The following is a 27,400-nucleotide window of genomic DNA, read 5'->3' as shown; positions in this document are numbered from 1 at the left end:
TCACCTGCTCGGCTCATCACAACCCAGGGTCTGACCCCTCAGTCTTACAGATTCAGGAAACAGAGAGTGTCGGTTTCCCCGAGCTTTATTGGACTTAGGCATGCTGATTCACATCAACTAAATCCACAGGAGAATAAAGTATAAAATACGGAATGCCGATGCTGTAATTTATAGAGAGAAATGTAACTTTCCAGCACACCAGAACATTCTCTCTCTGTAGAAAATCATCCTGGGAAGGTAGATTATCAGAAGGTAGCTTGTGAGCACAGAATCAGAAGAGGGAGAGTTGGCTGGCTAACTCATATGTTTAACGACGTCAGGCTCCCATGGTCTGACAGATCTATCTCCACAATAAGGAGAATTGGGCATGTTTGCATCATTTTGTCTTCCTAGGACTCTTTGTTCCCCAGTCAGTGCTGGAGGCAGACTGATAATTCATACCTTCCTTTCTCTCATGCTCCTTGCCAACTGATTCATTTTCTGAAGGACTCATTCTTTCTTGAGATATGTGATTTTTATCAACATAGTAACAGCCAGATTTTTTTCCTTCCTGCTTCTGGCATAGGGAATATTTTTTCTTCCTTAAGGCGGTTTTCGCATAAAAGGCATTTCACATAACTTGCACCAGTTTTAAGGTTTGACTCTTAGCTTTTAGGACTGTATTGTTTTCACCCTTGCCTTCAGGCAGTGCTGTCTTCATTTTATAAAACAGAAAACAGGCTCAGGGAATTGGATAACTTGGTCTGAGGAAGGAATCCAGACGCTTACTTCTTTTGGGGTTTGTTGTTGTTTGTTTGGGTGCAAGGATAACACCCTTCTTCCTACTATATTATACTATATCACATCTGCCTTCTTGAAATTTCAACACTTTGATTTTAAGGCAGCATCATATTAATTTCCTACCAAATGCCTTGACTTGACCTACAATATACTACAGAAGCTGCCTCGTAGCTCTTGTTCTGACTTTATTTTCTCTCTCTCTCCCACTCACTCCTCTTCAGCCGTCCTCACATGTTCCAGCCTCAGAGCGGCTGTTATGTATGTTTTTCCCTCTGCCTGCGTGCTCTTCCCTCAGACAGGCCCTTTGTTCTGCTCCTTCACTTCATTCAGAACTCCACTCAAATTCAACGCTCTATCTAAAATTACACCACTACCACCCTTATCACAGTACTGCACTTTACTTTTTCTCATGGCGCCTAACACTAAGTTGTTATATCTTATTTAAACTGTACATATCTATTTTTTGGTTTTTGTCTGACTCTCCTATTGGAATATAAGCTCAAAGGAGATTTCTTTGTTTTACTTACTGCCATATCCTCAGTGTTTGAACAATCTCTACCACATTGGGCTGTTGTGGAATAAAAAAGAGCATGTGGGACAGTTAGCATCAATTCTGGTCAACCAGATCTTGAGTTTGATTTATTTCTGTGGACAAGGGATAAAAGGCTCTCAGTACACGTTTACCATATGTTCTATGGCATGCTCTCCTCTGCAGTTTTAACATCTAGAAACATCTGAGAAACTAAGCTGCATGAGGGCAGTGACTGTTTATATCTAGTCCCTCTTGATATGTATACTACAGTATCTTGATGTATCTAGTATATATCATCTTGATAAATCTAGCGTATCTTGATATATATATATGTCCAGATATATATATTTCATTCATTATATACTGATATATATGTATATATAAAATTAATGAACAGATACAAACAAAAAGTGTTACAAAATATACAAAGATGAGATTTTGATCAATATGACTAAAGATTCTAAGTGAGGAGATGAGATAGAATTTAAGCTCGTTTTGTGGTTATACCTATGAGTCAGTATTAGAGTTATCAATGAGATTCATATATCATTTGTCAATTTAGAAGCCCATTTTCTCTATGGGGGAAAGTTGGAGTGATTAATATGTACAAAGTTTAGAATGAGTTTCAAATTAGTATAAAGGTTTATTATGGAATGTTGATGTCAGTACCCTCACCAAATCACCATGTTTTAAAAACTAGAGTTTCAAAAAAAATCAGTGGTCAAAAAGGCTCAGAAAGTTGGAATAGTTTCCCTAATGTGATGATGAGACCTTACTTGTCTTGAAAAGATTTTAGTAGTTGAGCTCTGAACCATTATGTTACCTGAGGATAATTAAAAATCATCTATCTTTATGACAGGAAATCCTCCGTTGGGAATACCTCATAGTAATATGCTCCTGTCCAATAGGCATTGATGTTTCTTATATTTCCATTAGTCATATGTACAACGAAGTGTTTAAACGTTTCTTTATTGAATGGCGAAGTCACTCAGCTAGTAGATAGCTGAAGAGGAACTTACAGTCAGATATTATAAGTCTAAATATGATTCTTATTTTGCTTTAGCAAAGCAACCAAGGCAGAGAAAGAATGGCCTACTTTTTCTTTGGGAGATTGTTTTCCCTCCTTACCTGGGCATTGAGTTATCAAAGGGCAAGTCCGAAACCCCTTGCCTTGTGGATGACTGACTCTAATGGCCATTCCAGCATAGCTGCAAGGACAGACCTGCCAGCTCTAAACATTTCTTTCTTTATCAATTTACCTGGCAAAGCATGAAATGCAGTGAATGCTTGACTAGTTTGGGGGTAATTTTTCCCTTTTCGATTTTGCACTTTCAAACGACATATGGCAATATTTGGTTTTACAACCATATTACAGCCAGCATGAAATGTTTATTACTTGCGCCTGATAAATTAGAATTTTCCAAAACTAGCTGGATCAGAAGGCATGATGTGGTTCATTATTTACACAGCTCAGCCCATGCCATTGTGTTAGAGAGAAGGCTGTAGGAATAGAGGGATTGGATATCACAAAATTCTGTTCACTTTCTTTCCAAGCCAATGGTATTTGTTAGAATGTTATAAAGCACATGAGATTTTATTGGGCTTTTTAAACATTATAATTCCCCAAAGTTCCAATCTGAGGTAGGTTATCTTTTGCAAGGTAATTGCGTGTGGTTCACCTGAGTTGTGGATGTGATGCTGAAAACAAGGAGCAGTCAATAAATTAGGGGAATTCTGGATGAACTTTGAAAGCCAGTGAAGGGGATCACCAAAGAGGGCCAGCACTGGATTAGATGGTGACTTCAGAGCCTGAGGAGCAAGCAAAGAAACGAAAAGCCAGGTGTTCTCCATGGTCCATCCTGGCTATTTTGGATGGCAACCCCCTAGTATATCCACAATTTTGCCTTTTGGGTATTTTCTCTTGGTTTTGATATTTACAAATTAATTCAGGAAGATGAAAGTTTCCATGAAACCATATTGTCCTAGACCCGTTTCTAGTTTTCATCCACTTATTCAGCAAACATTTTTTATGCATGTATTCATATAAAGTGTTATAGATGTGGGTTGTGGGAGATGAAAAAGTCATTATTCTTCAATGAACTTCCTGTCTAGTAATTCTGAATAGTAACTCTCTGTGATGGTTAATTTTATGTGTCAATTTGGCTATACCACGGTACCCAGATATTTGGTCAAACGCTGGTCTGGATATTCCTGTGAAGGTATTTTTAAGATGAGATTAACATTTTAAATCAGTAGACTTTGATTAAAGCAGATTACCCTCCATAATGTGGGTGGGCCTCATCCAATCAGTTGAAGGCCTTAATAGGAAATAGTTGACCGTTCTGGAAGAAGGGATTCTGCCAGCAAGCTGCCTTTGGACTCAAACTGCAACTCTTCCTTGGGTCTCCAGCCTGTTGGCCTATCTTGTAGATTTTGGACTTGCTAGTCTCCACAATCAAGTGGGCCAATTCCTTAAAAGAAATCTCTCTCTCTATCTCTATATCTCTATCTACCTACCTAACTTCCTGTTGGTTCTGCTTCTCGGGAGAGCCCAGACTAATACACTCTCTATAGAACAAGTGGGAAACATCACTAATGAAGTGATAGCTTGTTTTAATTGATAGCTTTTATTACAACCTTAATCTTTATTCTATGTAATGTTCTTCTACAAATTTGCCGTGATTTATGGTTTTCAAAGAACTGTCACATGAATTTTCCCATTTGAGGTTTAAAAATTTTTGATGGAAAATTAGGACAGAGTACAATTAACTGCATTTATAGATTTGAAAGGTATTGTCCAGAGAGTATATTACTTATTCAAAATCTGCTGTGAAGTCATCACACTGGCTTTAGTTCTCAGATCTCCTTATTCATAAGGTAGTAATCTTTTCCTGACATGTGGATGCAGCTTTAGGTGTTTGAGAATGTTGTCATGGCAGAAGCAATATATATATAGAGAGATAGATAGATATTAAATAGTGTTATATCAGAATGATGCATAATGAACAAAGTCTACTGACCTTGTCGTAAGAAAAAAACATTAAAAAGAAAATCTATAAGTTACATAGGGGAATGTCAGCTCAAGCTCAGAGAGATGGCTACTTCTAATGCTCCAATGGGACAGCCCTGGGTACTTTCTTGTATTGGTTTAGCCAGGAGGAAAGGTTCTTTTTCCCCCTGTGCTTGAACCTTACGCTGACTGCTGCAAACAGAGAGAATCAAACATAGTAATGGTTTAAGATCTTGGAAATCAGGCATACTAAGCTATGTTTTATTAGAAATATGTAGAATATCATGTTCTTTTATTATTCACACAAGTCAGCCATGTGTTGATCCTTAACATCAACAATTAGCACTTTGGGTACACTTCTTTTGAGGCAGCCTTCTTTGAAAAAGTCACAGATTTATCTTGGCTTGGTGAAAATCTGACATGGGACAATGAAACAAGGTAGACAGAAATAATTTAAGCACCATGAATTGTCCTATCAGAAGTTAATTTCCCCTAATGGAGCTTCCACTTCCTATTGCCTTCTCTTGTGGTGCTTTCTTTTATGCCTTCCGCTACAATCCTGAACTTGGCTCTGACTGTAGGTGGAGCACTAGTTCCTTTAACTAAGGAATATTGAAGTGAAGCTTGCTTTTGGAAGTCTGCCCCTTACCTGCTCAGCAACAGCAACGATTAGCATGTGGAAACAAAAATGTGTGTAGAACATTAGGCTCACAACTGAAGGTTAAAAAAAATCATTGTCAATTATACCTCAATAAAGCTGAAAAAAAAACCCAACTTCTTTTTGATTGAAGAATCAAGGGATTATAAAGTAGCTAACATTTGGCGTTGACACTGATGGAGGAAGTGAGTAGATCCATGCTGTGCTGGTGGTTAGCATCTGTCAGCAACTGTGCCTGATTCATCTCTCACACATCCTGGCTGAGAGAGGGTGCCAGGCACAGAGAAGGTGCTCAGCAAGTCATAGCTCCGCGTGTGAGCAGATGTTTAATGTCAATGGAGTGCTTTTGCTGGGGTATACTCTTCATTTCACACATAGGATACACTGGGCAGCAGGCACGTTCAGAGTTAGCCTTAGTAGGTCAAAATGGCTCCTGGTGATGTCCTGCTTGAAGTCCAGGGACAGTGGGATCATCTGAAATACCTTCCTCTAGAAGTGCCTGTCAACCGCCTAACTGAAAAGAATTCCCGAGTTACAGACCGTTCAGATTCCATGGTTGTTTGCTAGCAGCCTCCTATACCAACTAGAAGTAGTATTTTCTAAGTGCATTAGTGCAATTAGAACTCTTTTTATAGCCAAGGGAAAGTGGGCCATTTCTCTCCCTTTGTGATGCTGATCAGACTCCCACTCAGCTGTTGCAGCTCTATTGTGAGTGTACCTCCAAATGGATTAGATTTGAATACAACCCGTCACAGGCAGTTGGGCAGGGTTATTAGGTGACAAATGAGTTCTTCTTTTCTGAAGAAGGACATTTGCGGCAGTGGGAGGCACATCCCACAGGGAGTCAGGATACCTGGATTTTACTTGTAGAAGCTGTTTGGGGTTTGCATGATGGTTTGTTTCTCTGGCCTTAATTTCCTTTTCTATCATTGAAAAGGTTGGTTTAAGTACTCTTCAGAGTTACCTCCAACTAAATGACCTCACAGTTTGTTAAAGGGTTTTCCAGGTGAGTGTTAACTCCAGGTGTTAGAAAGTGGGGTCTTGAAATTGAGTTTGGGGATTAAGTTTTAGAGCCAACAAAGGCACTGTCTCCACTACACGCCATGTGTATATTTTGTTATTTTGCAAACTCATTTGTGAAATTGGAAAAATAATAGCTCCTCATAATGTTATTGTGAAGATAAATTATATGTTGCATTTGAAATGATTAGCAAATAACCAGGTTCAGGGTAACACTAAATAAATATTTCTTATTAAGAGAGAAAGAGAGAGAGAGAGATTGTTACCAAACATTCACAATCAACTGACACTTTAACTTTCACAGTGAGAAGTGAAATGCAGTGAAAAAGAATGGATTCTAAGCCTTATCCTGCAGGTGAGCATCACTGACTTCCATACAAAGTATGAATGAAGAAAAATCAATTTTCTATTTCTAAGCACATATGTAGAATATTTTACGGTGAGTTTTCTTTGGAGAAAAAACATGCTCTTTGCTTAGGGCAGGCTTACATATGTAAATACTTCTTTACACTTAAAGAGATCATAAGTGCACATAATTATTCTAGTGGAAGAATTATCTACATGTGTGCGTAAATGTATGTGTGTCTGTCAGTGTGTTTACCAGTTATCATTATTTTTAACATTATTTTTAATCTTTCAAAGGATGCACATTACTAGGTTTGAGAAACACAAAAGAAACAAAAAGCTCTCTCTCCTGGTATTATTTGCTCATTTCTCTGCAATCCCCTCAAATTTCCTCCCCCCAAATTTAGCTATGTTTATTAGTTTCTTGTGGTTTTTTCCCCAGGGTTTCTTTATTCAAACTTAATTCTTCCCTTTTGCTTTCATAAAAGGTAGCGTATCCCATGCCTTTCAATACCTTGCTTTTTTGACTTAACTGTATATCCTGTAAATCTTTCCATATAGTGGGACAGCTTGTGTTTTCCAAAAATGGCAGCAACAACGTTTCCATCTAACCTGTTCTTCTTCCAATGTGATATTGACACTCATCCCATCAAGAGATGAGTCGACGAATCTAAATGGGCTTGTAATCATGGAGGAAGTGACTTTGTGACAAGGCTAGGACAAAAAAGCAATACAGCTTCCTCCTAGCATTCTTTTTAGGATGCTGCTCTTGAAACTTAGCCCCCATGCTGTAAGGAAGCCTAAGAAATTACACAGAGAGGCCATATGCAGGTGTTGCAGCTTCAGCCCCTGCTGAGGTTCTAGAAGGCAATATTCAGCACCACACTTAGGGGAGCGGACTTTTCCAGTATTTCAGCCTCCAGCAGCGGAGTCAGCCCCTAGTCTTCAAGTCTTCTCAGTTGAGGCTCCCATACCTGGTGGAAGAGAGATAAGCGGTCCCTACTGTGCACTTTCTGAATTGACCCTGATAACCCATGAGCCTAATAAAAGTGTTGTTTTGTATCAGTAAGTTTGGGATGGTTTCTTATGTGGCGGTAGTGACTAGAACAGAGAGTTTCCGCATCCTTTTGTGGTAGCTTTATAGTATTCTATTGTAGAGTTATACCACGTTTAACTACAATCCCGTAGATGATGACTTGGATGGATACAATTTTTGGTGTTTGAAAAAAAAATCCTCTAATAAATAACCTTGTAAATGTATCATGTTCAATAGATGCAGGCATATTTACATAAGTTTCCTGAAGTGGGGTGTCTGGGGCAAGGGTAAATGAATTTGCAAGTTTGATTGACATTTCCCAAATGGCCTTTAAAGGGGTTGTGTGAATTTATACTCACACCTGCGGTATCTAAAAGGGCTTGTCTCAATACGGTCTTGCTAAAGTACATTGTGAAACTTTCAGTTTTTTGCTGTTCTAATAAGTAAAAAATGGTATCTCATAATTATAATTTGCATTTCTTTTATCATGTGTAAATTTGAGAAAATTTTTGTATGAATATCCTTTTATATAAACTATATTTTTAGATCTTATTTCAATTTCTATGTGCTTGTATATATTATGCAAATTAGCCCTGTATCTACAAAACGACTTGCAGATATTTTTCTTATTTGTCATTTTCTTTGGATTTTCCTTGCAATATTTTGCATGATGTTGAAGATTTTAATTTTTATGTAGTTAAAGTTACAAGTCTTTTCTTTTATGGCTTCTGCATTTTGAGTCTGAATTAAAATAACCTTCTATCTCCAATGTAATGAAGTATTTCTCCATCAGAACATATCATTATGTATGTATTTTATATATAACATATATGTATATATAAATATATTGACAGTTTCATATATAAATATTAATAATATAGAAATGTTTCATAAATAAATGAGATATATGTCAGTTTTATATATAAACATCTATGTCAGTTACAGATGTATATTAGTTTTATAGTAATATATAAATTAGTAAATCAGTTTTACCTGTTTATATAATTATAAAATATCCATTGAATACTATTGAATACTATACATTAAAGACTAAGGAATTTTTACAAAATTAAAAATAGATATTGAGAAATGTGACATCAGCAAGAAGGTGAAATAGTTTTCAGCCATCATTTCCTCTCCTATTCTGCCCAGAAACCCTTATTTCAATGACCACACACGGAGAAGAGTATCTTTGTGGGAGCCCAGGAGTCCAGCAGAGAGGTCCCAGCACACCCTTGGAGGAAAAAATTTGAGAATAGACACATTGCAGAGGGTAAGAAGAATAGTTTCACTTTCCCTTAATCCCCCCTCCCCAAGGCAGTAGAGCATAGTGCCAAGAGAGATCCCCTCGGCCCACAGTCTCTCCCACAGGGTAAAATGAGAGTGTAGTGAGTGCCCAACTTCGTCAGCCATGCAGGACGTTGCCGAAGAGGTTGATTTCTTTCTCATCCCACCCAGAACACTGAGGGGATGGGTATGGCTGAAGATTCTGCAGGCTGCTAGGAGCAGAGAAAAAGGGTGAGGGCTCACAGCAACTGGGGCACAGAACTCAACAAAGGGCTGTGCTTTCTGCTAATTATCTGGCAAACTCCACCAAGGGCCTGCTCATAAGCCTCCTAGGATGCATCACCTACAGAGCAGCCTTCAGTTAACCCACATGTACTTCCAGCACTCTGCATGTCTCTCTCCCGCACAGCCAGAGCTCTGTGTGTGCCTTGCTAAGAATGCTCAGGAGCCTCTGCAGATCCTGCATGATCTCACACTGACAGCCAGCTCAACTCTGCTGTATTGAGGCAAGATGTTTAACTTTGAACACTTCAGGTCACTGCTCTAGAGAAAATTAACAGGAAGCTCTCAGCATCCCACCTGGCTTTTTAGAGTTGAAAGAAAGCATATAATCCTAAAACTTATCCCCCAAGAAGGACAAGCTTGTCTCCTCCTGGCATCAGATCCGCAGCTAGGAGACCCAGCTGGAATCTTGGACAGGAACTCCTAGGGAGGAGAGAAAGATGTGAACGGGGCTACCAGAGAGAAAGAGGTAGAGAAAGGAACTAGAAATAGAGTTGTGCAGGATAGGATCTCCTACTAATCTGTCTCTTCAAATAAGGCAAAAAAACAAAACAAAAAAAACCAACAAAGCAAATAAAACAGCTCAACTTGGAAAGCCAGTTCTAAGAGGTAAATTTATAGTGATAAACACCCACATTAAGAAAAAAGAAAGATCTCAAATAAACAACCTACTTTACACCTCAAGGAATCAGAGAAAGAAGAACAAACTAAGCCCAAAGTGAGCAGGAAAAAGGAAATAATAAAGATTAGAGAAGAAATAAATCAGAGATTAGGAAAATGATAAAAAAGATAATGAAACTAAGAGGTTTTTTTTGGTAAATATAAACAAAATTGACAAGCCTTTAGCCAGACTAGTCAAGAAGAAGAGAGAGAAGATTTAAATAAATAAAATAGAAGAAAAATGAGACATTACAACTTATGCCACAGAAATACAAAGGATCATGAGAGACTACTATGAGTAATTGTACACCAACAAATTAGATAACCTAGAAAATGTATAAATTCCTAGAAACAAACAACCTACCAACACTGAATTAGGAAGAAGTAGAAAGTCTGACAACACCAACAAAGAATAAGGAGATTGAATCAGTAGTCAAAAACTTCCCAAGAAAGGAAAGCCCAGAACCAGATGGCTTCACTGGTGAATTCTACCAAACATTTTAAAAAACTCTTTTAAACAAACTCTTTTAAAAAACTTGAAGAGGCAAGAACATTTCCAAACATGTTTTTTCTTTTTTTTTTGCGAGGCCAGCATTACCCTGATACCAAAGCCAGACAAAGCTATTACAAGAAAAGAAAATTATAGGCTAATGTCCCTGATGAAGGTAGGTACAAAAATCTTCAACAAAATAATAGCATACTGAATTGAACAGCACATTAAAAGGATCACACACCATGATCAAGTGGGATTTATCACTGGGATGCAAGGATGGTTCAACATAAGCAAATCAATCAATGTGATATTCTGCATTAACAGATTGAAGGATAAACATCATATCATCTCAGTAGATGCAAGAAAAGCATTTGGCAAAATTCAACATCCTTCCCCCATAAACATTCTCAACAAATTTAGGTATAGAAGAACGTAGCTCAACATAATAAAAGCCATGTATGACTAGAACCCAGCTGACATCATTCTCAATAGTGAAAAGCTGAAAGCATTTCCTCTAAGATCAGGGATAAGACCAGAGTGCCCACTCTCACAACTTGCATTCAACACAGTACTGGATGTCCTAGCTACAGCAATTAGATAAGGAAAAGAAATATGAGGCATCCAAATCTGAAAAGAAGTAAAATTGTCTCTGTTTGTGGATGACATGATCTTAGATATAAAAACCCCTAAAGATGCCACCAAGTAACGTTGGAACTAATGAGCAAATTCAGTAAAGTTTCAGGATACAAAAATCAGTTGAATTTCTATATACTAACAATGAATTATCCAAAAAAGAAATTAGAAGAACAATCCTATATACAATATCATCAAAAAGAATAAAATACTTAGGAAAACATTTAATCAAGGAGTGATCTGGACTCTGAAAACTATAAAACATTGGTGAAAGAAATTGAAGAAAACATAAATAAATGGAAATGTATGCTGTTTTCTTGGATTAAAAGAATTAATATTGTTAAAATTTCCATACTAACCAAAGTGATCTACAGATTCAATGTAATCCCTATCAAAATTCTAGTGGAATTTTTCACAGAAAGAGAAAAAAATTCCTAAAATTCAGGGAACTTCAAGAGACCCTGAACAGCCAAAGCAATTTGAGTAAGAACATAGCTTGAGGTATCACACTTCCTGACTTTAAAATATATTACAAAGCTACTGTAATCAGAACAGTATTGTACTGGCATAAAAACAGACACATAGACAAATGGAACAGAATAGAGAGCCCAGAAATAAATCTACACATTTACAGTCAACTGATCTTCAATGAAGGTGCCAAGAACACACAATGGGGATAGACCAGTCTCTTCAAAAGATGGTGTTGGGAAAACTGGACAGCCACATTCAAAAGAATGAAACTAGGCTGATATCTTACACCATACACAAGAGCATCTCAAAATGGATTAAAGACTCAAATACAAGACCTGAAACGGTAAAACTACTAGAAGAAATCATAGGGAAAAGCATCTTGACACTGGTCTGGTCAATGTTTTTTTAGGTATGAGCCCCAAAGTAAAAACAACAAAAGGAAATATAGACAAGTGTGATTGAATCAAACTAAACAGCTTCTACATAGCAAAGGAAATGATCAACAGAGTGAAGAGACCACCTATAGAATGGGAGAAAATATTTGCAAACCATATATTTGATAAGAAGTTAATATACAAATATATAAGTAACTCAACTCAATAGCAAAAAACCAAAGAACCTGATAAAAAAATAGGCAAAGGATCTAAATAGACATTTCTCCATAGAAGGCATACAAATAGCCAATAGGTATATGAAAAGGTGCTCTACATTAATAGTTATCAGAGAAATGTAAATAAAAACCACGATGAGATATCACCTCACACATGTTAGAATTGTTATTATAAAAAACACAAATGACAGTAAGTATTGGTGAAGATGTGGAAGAATGGGAACACTTGTACACTGTTGGTGAGAATGTAAATTGATACAGCCATTATGAAATATGGTATGGGAGCTCCTCAAAAAATTAAAAACAGAACTACCACATGATCCAGCAATCTCAGTATGGATATATATCCCAGGGAAATGAAATTGATATCTTGAAGAGAAATCTGTACTCCCATGTTCATTGCAGCCTTATTCACAATAGGCAAAATATGGAAACAACCTAAGCTTCCATCAACGGATGAATGGATAAAGAAAATGTGGCGCATAGATACAAAGGGATATTGTTCAGCCATAAGGAAAGTAGAAAATTCTGTGACAGCATGGATGAACCTGGAGGATATGATGATGGATAAGATAAGTCAGACACAGAAAGATAAATACTACATTATCTCACTTCTATGTGGAATCATAAAAACAGAGAGTAGAATGGTGATTGCCAGGGGTTGGAGCATGGGAAAGATGGAGAGATGTTGACAAAAGAGTACAGAGTTTCAGTTATGTAGGATGAATAAGTTCTGGAGATCTAATGTGTATCATGATGACTATAGTTAAGAATACTGTATTGTATATTTGAAGTTTGCTAAGAGAGTAGATCTTAAGTGTTCTCACCACACACACACGAAAGTAACTATATGTGAAGTGATGGATATGTTAATTAGCTTGATTGTGTTAATCATCTCACAATGTATACATATATCAAAACATCACGATGTGCACCTTTAATTTATATTTTATTTGTCAATTATACCTCAATAAACCTAGAAAAAATAAAAGTAAAATAAAAAAAAACAATGAGGAATTTGACTCAATATCTTTTCATGCTATTTTCAGATAATTGCATCACATATTTTGTCCAATTAACTCTTAATAATATGATGAGTTTTAGATTTGAACTGTCCTTTTTGCTTTTGCAATTTTGTCAGGTTTTGATTTCATTGTTTTGCAAAAGAATTTGAACATTTTCTTCTAACTCCATTGGAGTCATCTCCTTCTTAATGGTTTGCCTACAGTGTTGTGTAATTTGTGTCTCAGAGCTCACCGTGAAGCTCTGAGAGACTAAGGCGTGCTGGTACTGAAAGACCTTGAGAAACACCTGCCATCAAATCCCAGAATCAGGACTTCTGATTCAGTACTATAATCATGGAACTTTTAGCAGTCTGAAGAAGTCACTTAAAATTTTCATTTATCTTTTTCTTCTTTGATGTTGGAAATTATTTGCGATAGTCGAAAATTTGAGATTCACAAAGATTTTAGGACGCATCCCTCATGAATGTGAATATGTAGCTGACGAAAACGTATATTCACAGTAAACACGCAGTGTTCTCCACTTCCAGCTCCCTCCTTCCCAGTCGCCCTCTTAACCTCCAGCCACGTTAACGCTGCTTAAGTTTTGCTTCTGGATTTTCATGAACTTCCTCCCTGTCCTTACTTTTGTGGACTACAATAAAATATATGTTATTTACTTAACCCTACCGCGTCATATGCTAAGAGCATGTTTGCAGATTTCTTTATTTTTCAACTGAATATTTCTTTTCAATTGTTTTCAATGAGGCCCTTTGTCTGGTAAAAGTTTTGAGGCCTTACATGTCTTTCAATGTCTTTATTCAGCCCTCACAATTAAATAATAGTATTGGTGGATATACAATTCTAGGTTCAATGTTCTTTTCCTGCAACATCTTATACATATTATTCCATTGTATTCTTGTCTATAGTGTTCAGCTGTTGTTGAAGATAATATGAATTTAATATTTTGTTCTTTGTGGATGCTGCTTCTTTTCACTGGAAACTTTTAGAAATTTTCCTTTTTCTTCAATATTCTTCCAATTCTCTTTCTTTATATTTTTTACCTTTAATTCTAAGCTGTCACTAAGTTTTTATAAATTATGTCTCCATTTTCTCTTATTTTATCATTCCTAGACATCTATTATATATACCTTAAAAGTTTCTTTTGAAATTTTTAATCTCTTTTGTCATTTCAGATGACCTTTGAGCGAGTTCCTTGATTTAATCTTCCAGGAAACAATTGTGTTATTCTAGAATCATACTGAGCTCTCCTTTCCAGCTCCCCAGTCAGCCTTTAGTTTTACTTGAAAATGTGGGGAAGGACACTATTAGAATAAAATGCACCTAATTATGGAGCTTAAAGCAAATCTTGATGAAATTTTAAGATGAACCATGAGCCTTCAAAGACATTCCGTATGGTGGCAGGCCCTTTAAGGCTATATGCCTAGACCTTATTAAGGTGTCCTGTCACTCTCCCTTGCCTTGAGGGAATACTTGAGGGGAAAAGTTAGGAATCTGAGACGAGATAAAGTCTCAAATCTTTTGCCTGGCACCTTCAGGTTGTTTTTGGTTCTGCCTAGCTCTCTCTTCATCTGCTTCTCTTCCCTCACAGGACCTTATACTTCAGCCATACTAATTGATTATTAGGTTATTAAAATAAAGTCCAGCTTGCAGTTTCACTGACATAGTTTTCCGGATTATTTTTTCTTATTTCGTAATGAAGCTGACGGTGGACTGCTTCTTGTCACACCTGGAACCACTGCCGAACTGATTTTCAACTCTGTATGTCAATGAAAATTGTGTGTGTGTGTTCTCTTCTGTTATGGGTTGAATTATATGCCTCCCCCAGCCCCAAATGCCTATGTTAAAGTCTTAACTCTCAGTACCTCAGACCTCAGAATGTGACTCTTTTTGGAAATGGGCTGTTGGAGATGTAATTAATTAAGATGAGCTCATTAGGATGGGCTTTAATCCTATATAACCAGTGCCTTCACAAAAAGGGGAAATTCGGACCCAGAGACACACTTTGAGGGAACACCACATGAACAGACTTAGGGAGAAGATGGTCATCTGTAGGCCAAGGAGAGAGTTCTGGAACAGATCTTTCTCTCATAGTCCTCAGAAGGAATAAACCCTGCTGACGCATTGATTCCAGGCTTCTAGCCTCCAGAACTGTGAGACAACAAATTTCAGTTGCTTCAGCCACCCAGTTTGCAGTGCTTTCTTACCGTAGCCCTGGCCCACTAATGCACCTTCCATCCCTCAGATTAGCAATTAGCTTCTTTTGAGAGCCATTTTGACAGAGACATAGAGGTTTTTGGTTTGTTTAACAGTTTTTACTTTATTTTAAAATGATGTATATCTTATATATAGTTACTTGGTATGTAACAATAAGTAGAGAACCACAAAAAAACATTTAGATGCAAGTGCTGGGGGTACGTTTAGTCTTACTTACCAGTTCAGTAACTATTTCCGAGAGAGGAGCTTCAATAAATAACTAAAATTTAGGTCTCTTAAAAAATGACAAGAAATTATAGATTAGTAAATGTCCTGGACTTGCTGAGTCACTTGTATATAGTTGAAGCTGTTAGTTTTAAATCCACATGCTAACAGTACACTTTTAATAGTTCTGTGATGGACCAGAGAATCGACCTGAGACAGAGTGAGAACTAGCAGAGAAAAACTGTGGAGTGAGTGTGGCCCATAGTTGATCCATCCATTCATCTATCCATCCATCCATTCATTCATTGATTTAGTAAACACTCCTTGTATCAGGTGCCTGTGATGATTCAGAGATATAAAGATAAGGATGATATAACACAGTGGGAGAAGAGCTGTGGGAACAGGGAGAAGGAGTAGCTCTATGAAGAGGTGGTGGGGTGGAGGAAATGGAAAGATCTGAGTGAGGCCTTGAGAACTGAGTGGCCAGAGAGAGAGAGGAGGAGAGGACTTTGTATATTCCAAGGGATACAGACTTGGGAATCAGATATGTTGAAGTCTGGTGCCAGGTCAAGGGACTTAAATATAAGAATATAAAGTATAAGAAATATAAAAAAATAGCAGGAGATGATGCTAAAGATGTAGAATGGGACAAGATTGGCTGAGGTCTTGAATGCCATGCTAAAGACTTTGATTTTGCCTTTCAGTCAACTATAAGCCATAAAACAACTGTGATAGTGGCTCAAGTAGCCCATGGTGAATGCAGGAGGCTCACTGTAGGAGAAGCCCTTATGTTTTCTACTTGACCTTTCTCAAGATCCTCACATGGAAAATCTCATACTCCTTTCATACATAAAACTATGGTATCTTGAAAGCATGGGAAGTAGAGGTCATCCCTTCATTCCACGCATATTAGTTGAGATCCTTTGAGGATGAGCAGGATAGTGCCCAGGCTTTAGGGTTGAGTAAGGGTGATGGACTGAGAGTGACTTACATACTTTATCTTTGAAAAGTTACAGTTGAGGGAGCTCAAAGCATGATATTAGATGAGAAACATAGAGAGACTGTGCTCAGTGCTCAAGAGAAGGACTGGATAACAAAAATTAAAAGGGAAGGAGAAGTTCTCTGAAGGAAAGGGTCAGGTGATGCTTTACTTGGCTTCAAGGAGAGATGAGTGAGCTCTTCAGAAGGAATTTCCTTCCTGATGAGAAAGGACCCAGTGAAATATAGATAGATAGGTGATACATAGATAGATAGATAGATAGATAGATTTTTTTTTTGTTTTTTTGAGAACAAACTGTGTTTGGCACTGTCCTGGATTTTTTGCCCAGGATATCTTATATAATCTTGACAACCCTCTTTGAGGTAGGTGTCTTTATCTACATTTTACAGTTGGGGAGACCAAGGCAACAGATCTTTCCTTAACTTAGAATAAATGGATGGACTTGGGTCAGTCTGGATTCACACTATTAATCATTAGAACATACTCTCCCTGTCCATCTACAAAAAATACATCAATTCAGAAAACCAGTTACAACGTTCCCTGTCACAATGTCATTAGACTCTGTAGCCCAAACCCCAATAGCCAAGGCAAGACTTATTTCTTGTACCTTGAAACTGTGGGGTAAATGTGTGTAATTCAAATCTTTCAGCTATAAGCCATTCTCTAGATTAATATCCTATTTTCACCAGTATCAGCAAAATAAAAGATTTTTGCTCTAGAAAAACAATGTAAACCCTGTGTGCTTAGGGCCATGACTTTAAACTTCCTTTTCTGAGTCCTCTATTTTTGCAGGCCACATTGATCTAAAGATCTTATGGCTCCACTCAGGCCACAGCATGTCAAGATGCTGCAGAACCGAAGGTTGCATTTTGAAGACTGCAGAATACTTTCTTGTTAGGTCTGGGGACAGCTACTTTATCTGCTGGGCCCAGGGCAAAATGAAAAATGAGAGACCCTTGCTCAAGAAGCAGGAAAAAGTCTCATTACAGGTACTAAAATAAAAGGCTTTTCCTTTCTTTGGTGGTCTCTCTTGACTTGTCATAGTGTTTTTTTATGTACTAATTAATGTCATCCTAAGTATGGAAAATCAAAATTTAAATAATCAGCATGAATTTTAACATTGATCTTCATATTATACCATGTCAATGTAAATGAAAATAGAAAAACATTCAGGTCATATGTGGTATAACCTAAATTACACAGTTCATATTTCTCAGGACATATGCATACTTTTCATGAGAGGAAATATATGCACAAAAATAACTCAACTGTTTTGATTTCACTTCTTGACACATGCGCCTCTACCAACATTGTCTACCTAATCTTATAGACTAGTAAGGAAGGGCTGAAAGGGAAAGGAACTACACGTAAGTAACATGAGTAAGAAAGGATATGACAAGTTTCCTTGGTTATTGTATCTCTTAGAACACCATTGTCTTCTTTCTGAGTTTAAAGCAGATTCTTGTTCTGAAGGGAAGCATAGCCTCCTGGAGCTATCAGTGCCCCTGCTTACTTAGTTGTAGATATAACATGCTTATCTTATACTTGCTTTGAGTCTAGCTGAACTCCGATGCATCCTAAATTCACTGGAATTCTGTATACATAGGGCATCTCCAAGGCTACATGCAAGTAAGATGTCAAGGAACAGGGCAGATATGGTTTTTGCATATTGCGCTTATCTCCTTTGCTGGGAACCATGCTCCCTTGTCTCGTTGAACTTCACTTACAAAACACAAGTTCAAAGATAAATTATTAAGAATTTTGAGATAGTGACAGCAGAGCATTAACCGAACTACAGGGCCCTTTTGAGTCTGGGCATCTGTGAGACTGCACAGGTTGCACACCCATGAAACCAGCCCTGCCTGGGCCAACTTTAAGGATTCCCACTTTGAGCATCGCCCAATGATAATGGTATTGCATCATGAGGAGAAAGGAGAAACACTGCTGTGACAAAGGGCTCAGGGATGAAAAGCCTAGGGCCACCAGTGAACAATTCCATCAGCTCCTTCACTGAGGTGAATACTGCCCCTACATTTTAAATCTGGTGAGAAGGGAGGCAACATAAGGTACTGGTAATTGTTCTGAAGTGGCATTCAGGAGCTCTGCGCTCTGGTTCCAGCTTTGCCATCACTGAGCATGACACAACCTCTCTAAGTGTCAATGTTCTCATCTGTAAAATGGGGATAATATTAACTACCTCATAGGGCTGCTGTGAGAAGTAAACAAAGGACAATATATGCACATAATAGGTGATAGTAAATGTAGTTTTTTATTCCTACTTTGGAGATTTGTTGATTCTATGCTATAACAACACTAAATCAGTAGAAAGTCCTGTTCTGAAGAAAATCTGGGAGGAAGGTTGAAGGCTTCTGCCACTTGACTCCAGAGCCTTGGTTCCAAGGATAGTAGCAGGCTGACTGTTCAGGGAGATTATGTCTCTTGATGTTCATTAGATTTTATAATCTTAGTGATTTGTTAAAAGTATTAAAATCGTAGTTTTGGTCATAACCAATTATTTAATTATCGAATTGCCTATATGGGAGAAAACGAACAGTTGTGTGCATAAATTTGGACTCCTGTTATAACCTATGGCTAACGTTGCCTAGAGTATGTGTATACATGTTCGTCTATTATTTCACCTTCTGCAAATGAATTTTATTCAGTTTTCTCCACTATTTTGCATGCAGATATGTCCACTTCTCATTTCTTGGAAGACTAAGGAGACTAGCAAATGTTGGCCAGGCTGCTGCTTAGATCTCCCATCCCCCTCCACCAAACTGGTACAGTGTTGATTTGTGCTTAGTTTTCTTTTTCTCTGTAAATCTGCAGTTGTTGCAATGATGCATGACTATATGGGTCTATAAGATCATATTCTTGGCTGGGGAAATGATTGCACAGTCCATTTTACACTTGACGTCTCACAGAAGTAAGTACAACTCTCCAAAGGATGGGAGGAAGCAGGGGAAGGAGGAAGGAATCAGAGACCTGAAGGGACTTGGCTTTTAAGGAGGCACTGGACAGGCTGGCTGCTTGAGAGCTCTGCTGGGGCCTGAGAGCCAGAAGGCAGCTCTGTACACAGAGAACTCCAAAGGCCTGGCCTGGCCTGGGGATGTGTTAGTAAGAGAGAGGATTCATCCTGAGCCTGCTTTTCCTCCCCCAAGTATTCTCCCTCTGAAACACCTAGCTGGTCTCAAACCATGCTCCGTGTCTGCACTGACAATGATATTTCTTAAACACTAGGCATTTCTACTCCTAGGTCCAGGAAAGTGTAACTAAATATTTTGAAAGAGTGGAGTAATTCATAAAGCTACTTAATGCTTTTCTCCTCTTTAACTACAAACTCCCTCTGGGGCCTAGTTCTTTCTTGACATTGAATGAAAATGTGGGAAGTTCTCATAGTTTCTCTAGTTTCCCCAAATAGTAGATTAAAAGAAAAGCTCTGGGTCACAGCTGGTCATAAGAACAGTAATTAAAGTGTAACCTCCAGGGTAATAAAAATTCCTTACTTAATTCTGGGTTGACACACCTCCCTTCCTTCAGTTGGGGGCCTGCTGTGGGGTGGGAGGTGTGAGGGTGATTTTTTTTTCTCTTTCTCCCAACATCATGTGTTTTACTTCTCTTCAAAATGAAGGCAGGGATGTAGCATAGTGGTTAAAACTAAGGCTTTGTGGTTCAAATCCTGGTTCTGCAGCTAAATAGCTGTGTGACACTGAGCAACTTACTTAAGCTCTTTGAGCCTCAATTTCTTTATCTGTAAAGTGGAATGATAATACCTAATTCAGAGGCTTGTTGCGAGGGTGAAATGATGAGAAGATCTAGCACATACGCATGCAACCAACATGTGATATTACATCTGACCTACAATTTCTCAGCAGTGATATGGTCCTGGGTTTACCCCGAGCTATGAGAAGAAGAAATGGTTCAGTATTAGACTCACCTTTACGTGCTCTGAAACAGTTATGAAACCAGTTTTCAAAAACTCTCCAGCCAGCCATTTAAGAAGAGTTCCTTATCTGATGGACAATGTTTGCAATTTCCAAACTGTCCTTATATATAATTCTTCATGTCGTCTTCTAGATACTCCTATAAGACAGACAGAAAACGGTATTACATTCCTCTCTTTACAAATGAGGTGTTTGAGTTGTAGCAGAGACAAAGGTCGTAATGACAGCGCTGGACTCAGAACCTAGGTCATCTGACTTTCCAGTGCTTCTCTGGCTGCTTTGGCTGTCCTACTCTGTCATAACATCATTTGTCAAATGAGCTCTGCATTAACCTGAAAGGGATGTGATTCCCTGTGGCGGCAGTTCAGTGGGAGGCTTTAGAAGAGAGAAGAGTTTCTTTCACGGGTTTTCATCTGCACAGGTGGCCCTCCCAAGGGAGTGGGCAGGAATGCCGCTGGTGCTGTACAGGCCTGCTCTGTCCCATTAGGGCGCTGCTCTCGCCTTTCCATTAGACGGCACCGGTTTCTCTAAAATCACCCCGTTGACATGCTATTAACAGAGCAGAACATGTTGACATCCAGCTGTTGCTTTCATTACCAATTTGTTTTAGTCGGTCTCACACTGTTTTCCCCTCACTTTTTTTGTACAGTGTTGGTTTAACTCTGTCTGCAGCCAGCGTGGCTTGAGCAGTAAACCTTTTATGAGGGAAACTTGCTGATGTGTGGAAAGTCACAGGCAGCTGGCTGGGCCCGGCTGGCAAGTCTGTAATATTCCAGCCCTGAACTTAATCACTCAATGATTTTTGTTTGCTTTTCAATGTCTCCTTTTAAAAACTATAATTCCTAAAAATTTAGAGTAGGATTAATTCTCTGGGCAAACCTCTAACAAAATTTATTCTTAATCCACAAATAACATTGTTAAACTGAGAATTAGGATGAAGTTTGGAATGAAGGATGTTTGACAATTATTGCTATTGGAAAAAAATGTCAGTGATCACGAGTAGGACATTTTGCTCTAGTCAGTGACCCAGTGCAGACAATGCCTTTGGAGGACAGAAGTCCAGTTGGTGGGCTACGATCCAGAAGTTTGGGCATGAGTCAAGAGTGCAAGATGATTGCAAGGTAATGGAGAGGGGGACGGCAGTGGGCATTTGCAGAAGGCCATCTTCGCTTGTACCTGCTGGTGGTAACTCCTTTTTGCTGTAGTAAGGAGTTGTGACAATGGTTTGCTTTATCTACAAAGAACTGCAAGATAGAACTTATTCAAATCCCGTAGTTTAGCTTTGATTCTTAGTTGTGCTCAATCTGTGCTTTCATACAGGAAAAAAGAAAGTACACGCACACATACACAAAAGATTTAGGAACCAATCATTTACTTGTATGTTTAACCAATATTTATTGAGCAACTGCCATCTTCTAAGTACTAAGGTAACTGTTCTAGGATCATGTAGAAATGAGGCCATTACCCTTGAGGAATTTGTAGTCCATTAAAAGAGATAAACTATCATGAATAATTTTAATATAGGATAGCATGTAGTGTCACAAAGATTAAAAAAAAATAAAGTATCACAGGAATTGAGACTTTTTCAGGAGGACTTATTTAAAACACCAGCAATGATTCTTGCAGTAAAAGAAAACTAGGTTTTATTCTTTAGGTGCAAATTACCTCAGCTGTCTGTTGTACTCACATTCACTAAGTAAATACCCTATTCCAAACTGTGCCAAAAGCAAGAGTTCTTTGGAAAAATTTTTTGACTTGAAAATTATGTGATTAGTGTATTTTGGTAAGTATGATAGAAAAAGATTGGATCCTCACAGAAGATACAAAATTTACTTATTTATTCTGACTTGAAAGGTCAAAAGTGGACAAGGGCATGCGTAGTTAGTTGATTAGAATCTTGAATCTTGAGTTGTAAAGGGACTGCCTCTCTGAAAAAGAAGTTAAGACTATTGAGTTGTTCATTTGATCAACACTGAGTGCCTCAAATGTGCCAAGCTCTGTGCCAGACATGGCAGCCACTCATACCTGAAGCAGAGTGGGTTCAGTGTGCATGTTCAGTGTGCCTATGAGCATATGCTTCAAGGGCTGGGAGAGGGGAGCAGTGGTTAGGTAGTGCAGAGCTGGGACAAAGAAAAGAGGTAAGACTGGAATCAGAGACAAACATCACAGAGTTCATAATTTGCTCTTGGCCTATGCTGGTAGCAATTGCCCACTTCACTCCTGAAAAATGATCTATGCACCATCTCTGGCACACTGACACAGGTAGGTGGCCAGGGTTCTTCAAGGGTTATAACATTGGTCATACTATATATTGCAAGTATATGAATCAGTATAACTTATATCTGAGAGTTGAGATTTATCCATATTTTTTAATGGTGACCTTTTATAAGAAAATATACATATAGACAATGATAGCTTCTAGGAATCTGACAAAGGTATAGTTGAAAAACTTCATAGGAATCCTTAACTACTGGAATAAACACGTAATAAACTTTAGGTTTTGGCATGCCTGTTCATTTTATTTACTACTTTAGCTCTTCTGACACTCTTTGGCTTTACTGTCTTAATTATCTCTGTCTACCTGGTATATTAATGCATTTTTAACCAATAGGGGTCTGAGGATGTGGTACTAGGTAGCAAATAAAGGATCTTTTGTGTAACTCAATGATACTGGAATTCTAAAAGAAATCAAAGTGAATTGTGTCACAAGTTCAAATTTTCAAATTAAAAATTTTAAAATAATGAAACGAAAAACATAAAATTTCTTTCATCTTTGTTCATAAATGTCTTAACAATGTGTAACGTAATGAGTAAGAGCTTATGATTTCTGCACCTGCTGTCAATGAATTCCATTGCACCACGTAATTTGGAGTGGAATAAGGAACAGATTACACTGGGGAAAGTTCTGAGCCAAGGGTTGTAAGGGAGAGAAGATGCAGGCCCCCCAGTCTTCCTGCTGTCCTCATGAACACGGAGCCAGCAGACTGCTGGATGCACAGTGTGGGTCAGTGTGGCCAGAGTCCCCAAGACCACCCTCAGATTCAATGATCTGCTGTAAGCACTCACAGAACTCACAAAAGCAGTTGTACTTGCAGTTAAGGTTTACTATAGTGAAAGCATCCAGATTAACATTAGCAAAGGGAAAAGGTCAGAGGGCAGAGTCTAGGAGACACCAGGCATGGGCTTCCCAGGGAAGTGGACAGATGGTGTTTAATTCTCCCAGCAATGTTTGACAATACTTATGGAATAGTGTCAACCAGAGAAGCACACCCAATCCTTGATGTTCTGTTTTCACTGAGGGTTGATCAGGTAGGCGTGGAGCACCCATGTGACTAACCTTAGTCACTCGGTTTCTAGCCCCTCCAGAGGTTGAACTGATACCATGTGGCTCAAGGCCCCAGCAATAAATCATACTGTTAGTGTAGACTATCTGGGATGACCCAAGGCCCTAAGTAAGCAAAGGCACTCTTATCAGGCAGGATATTCTGAGGGCTTAGAGGGTACCTTCCAGAAGTTGGTCAAAGGCCAGTCTTTCCTTAGAACTGGGCATGGTTTGAACATCCCAGACCCAGGGTCAACTCTTTACTGCAGTCAGCATTCCAGGGAAGGAACCTCACACACTGCAACTTCTTATATGACACTTACAAGAACAACTTTGTCAGTGAGAAGACTATCAGATTATTAGGCACTGGACAGTTTGGGTTAGGTGCCAACTGTTTATAGAAGTTGGAAAGGCCAGCTGCACTGCACAGAGGGGTCTTTGAGGCCTTGGGAAACTGAGTTTCAGTGCAGCCTGCTCCCTCTGGGAGGGAAGAGCCCTTGGTCTCAGCTGTCTGTAGTCTAGACAACCAAGAGTGAACGCTGGTAGTCATCGTCCATCAACGAATTCCCTACAGAGAATTTTATATGCCAAAGATTTGGAACAGTAAACAAAACTTGACTAATTTGGGGAAATTAAAATGTTCTGCCTGAAGTCAAATTTAGACCATCTAAAAGGAATGGGAAATTTACTATCTGCAGAAAAAAACCTGTAGTTGGCTTAACTGCTTATGTTTCTCTTTAGAAGACAATGAAGAAAACATTTCCTTCTCTCCTTGGTGCTTGCCTGCCTTCTTCACCAATATACCAGAGTTACGGCACGCACTGCTCTGTCCTTCACAAGGCAATTAAATATGACGGCATCGGCAGTCCTTGCACAAACTGTGGAACGCTTGCTCTGTTGTGTTGCAGAGTAAACATCACCATGTAAGTGTTCTTTCTTTTGTGATTTGTTCTCCTACACACCCCTCAATCACCCTGTAGAAAATAAGCACTTTTTTAGCTCAAGGCTGATGGACAAAAGGACGGAAAGGAGAAAGATGCGACTTGAATTCACACGTATTGTGATTCTCAAACTCTGAAAACTTTTATTGTATTGTAAAGGTCTAGATGAAAGCATGAAGTAATGTTTAGCTGAAACTATCAAAATTATAAGATCTCCTAAATTAGCTTGAAAACTCATCAGGTCTGTAAAGACTCTGTTGTCTTTATAGTGCAGTGGATTGAGACTAGGTGATTATTCATAACTTTGCCCAAAGGCCCTTGAGTAACAATGATAGGTAAAACCCAAGCAAAGTGACACATTTGGAAGTTGCTGAGGTGAATATCAGCTGTGAGCAAAACCTTCCAAAGCCATGATTGAATACCAGCAGTAGTCCCTCAGGACGCTGACTTTTTTTTCAGGCAGGATAAAGTTTTATAAATGTGACCTCGGTACTAAATAAAAGTCATCCTAATTAAAGAGAATTTGCTAACGATAATAAAATCCTGGGCATGATATTCCCAAAAGAGCTGAGCCACATTCAGTGAATACTGCCAAATATTTTTGAGGTTGAATTGCTCTGGGGCTCATTATCAATGGGTTTTCATCTATTCTTTTTGAATCAATGATTTCCTTTGTTGGATTTAGACTGTCTTTGTATTCTCTTGACACTCGTAACAAAAGATGCCTGATTTAGAAATGCTGTTTGCTAGAAAAATCCAACATCAGGTGAGTCATTCTGTCCATTAACCACCTCTGTTCTTCACTTGTGTGTGAACTGTGCTCGCTCCAATGGGGTTTACCTCATTCTGTGTTGGGCTCGATTTCCACTTGAAAAGTAAACTTTTGTTTCTGTTCTCAGCAGTTCCTCAATCTTTCTCATTTTGTTCTCACTTCCTTCTCTGGTTCTCCCCGCAACCATCCCCATCTGACCTCTCATTTAGGACTTTTAAATCATCAAAGTGAAAAGCAGGAATAATGAGTTTCAGAATAAAAACCTTATCTCTATCACCACCAAATTCCTTGCCAAGAATTTTCCAAACCACTTAGGCATAACAATTGCTCATTTTTATTACTCAGTTGTGCTATTCTGCTTTTTCAATAACTGCGCATCAGATATATACATGTGCCATATATTTTTATGTCTTTTACTTTACTTTTATTATATCAATTACTGAAAGGTCATTCAAATTTTCAGGTGAACCAATCTATCTGAAAGGCCTATACTGCTAGAAGTTTGTTCAAAATAAGAGTTTTTTTTTCTTTTTCTTTTTATATGTAAGGCAAGGGATTAACTATAGTAACCAGTTGGGGTTTTCTGTAGTTCTAGAAGTGGCGAATATATGTACATGGTAAACTCTGAGTAGTAAGAGAGTCACATATTTGTAAAGTTAAAATAGTTAAGTTGGCAGATATCTCTGGTGCTATTTATAGTCTTTATTACTGAATGTGTCTGATATTAATTGTGTTAAATGTTAGATGTTAAATCCAGAGGACTGCTCTAAATTATGGAATGGACATATTTTTACCAAATATCAAATATAAGAAGGCAGAGTTTTACCTTCTTAACAAGCATAGATAAAAACTTTTAAAAAACTCTGAATTTTCTGGGAAGCTCAGTTCAATAGCATGTGGGAGACATCACGGTTAGATAAGTGTGGCTAAGCTCTGGAGGGAGGCACTGTGTTCGAATCTCTACTCTCTCTCTGTGAGCTTTTTGGTTAATAATTCATCTTCTTTAGGCCCATTTTCTCTTACCAGTAAAATGGAGATCTAATTGTATTTATTTCAGAGAATTCTTATGAAAATTTTCATGGAAAGTGTTTAACACATTGCCTAGCATATACTAAGTACTTGGAAAGTATAGTTATTTCTTCTTGTAGGCAGAATCAAAACTATTTTGTAGCATGACTTTCCACAATTGAATTAATTCAGGACTTTAGGGAAACATTTTGTAAGTCAGTGATCACTCATCAAAGTAGACACGTGAGGGTAGTTCTTTAAAGTGTTTCTGCTTATCAAACGTAATCTAGCTAGACATTTGTTAGAGATAGTCAGTTCAGCTGGTAGCATCCACCCAAAGCACTTTTATCTTATTGGTTGGCACTTTCGTGTTAATATGATGCAAACTTGAAAACCTCAATCAGTCACTGGCTTAAAAAGTTTCAAAGCTCTTGTCAAGAAATGATGCTGAAATATTGACTTATTTTTATGGGTACAAGCATCGCTCTTGTCTCTTTTGACAGTTGATTTAAAGTCTTTGTCTAGTATGTCCAATATCTGGGCTTCGATTGGTTCTGTTCATTTATTTTTTCCCTTTAATGGGTCATACTTTCCTGTTTTGTTGTATGCTTTGTGATTTTGTTGCCGCTGTTGAAAACCAGACAATTGAATATTATGATATGGTAACTTTGTAAATAAGATTCTTCTCCTTCCTCAGGGTTTGCTTTTCTCGATTGTTGAAGGTTGCAATCATCTGTTTGTTTAGTTACTTTTCCAAACTATTTTTGCAGTAATTGTATTCCTCGTCATGTGTGCTCACTGAGGTCTCTGTTCCTTTAGCTATATTCAGCTAGTGTTGTGATAGAGATTTTCCTGAACACCAGGATCTAAAACAAACAAACAAATGAACACCTATCCTAGTCTTTGCAGGCTGGCTCTGTGCTGTGGTACTTCTTCAACACTCAACCAGGCCATTTATAACTTTGTCTTAGCCTTTACTCCATGCTTATGCTAAGCCTAGAGATCAGCCAAAGGTGAAAGCTTAAGGTCTTCTTCCAAGGCATTTTAGGAACATGAATTCTGCCCTGAGCATAAGCATGGCTTCCTAAATTCCTGAGTATACATGTGTGGTTTTCAAAGTGCCAATTTCCCAAAGATTGTCCCCAGCTTTTCC

The 27,400-nt window shown here is 38.2% G+C and overlaps 1 long non-coding RNA gene across 2 annotated transcripts in view; it reads left to right on the top strand.

Annotated features, from left to right (window-relative positions):
* The window catches only part of LOC138917889 (uncharacterized), a 460,015-nt gene that overhangs the window by 67,669 nt on the left and 364,946 nt on the right, over positions 1-27,400 (top strand). For both annotated transcript variants that reach the window (XR_011426496.1, XR_011426497.1), the window contains one exon: positions 24,268-24,449. This is a non-coding gene — a long non-coding RNA (uncharacterized lncRNA). Of the gene's footprint in view, positions 1-24,267; positions 24,450-27,400 lie in introns of those variants that run through there.

The sequence above is a fragment of the Equus caballus genome, chromosome 15 (genome assembly GCF_041296265.1).
Source record: "Equus caballus isolate H_3958 breed thoroughbred chromosome 15, TB-T2T, whole genome shotgun sequence".
Classification (NCBI taxonomy): domain Eukaryota; kingdom Metazoa; phylum Chordata; class Mammalia; order Perissodactyla; family Equidae; genus Equus; species Equus caballus.
This window is presented reverse-complemented; position numbering and strand designations above follow the sequence as displayed.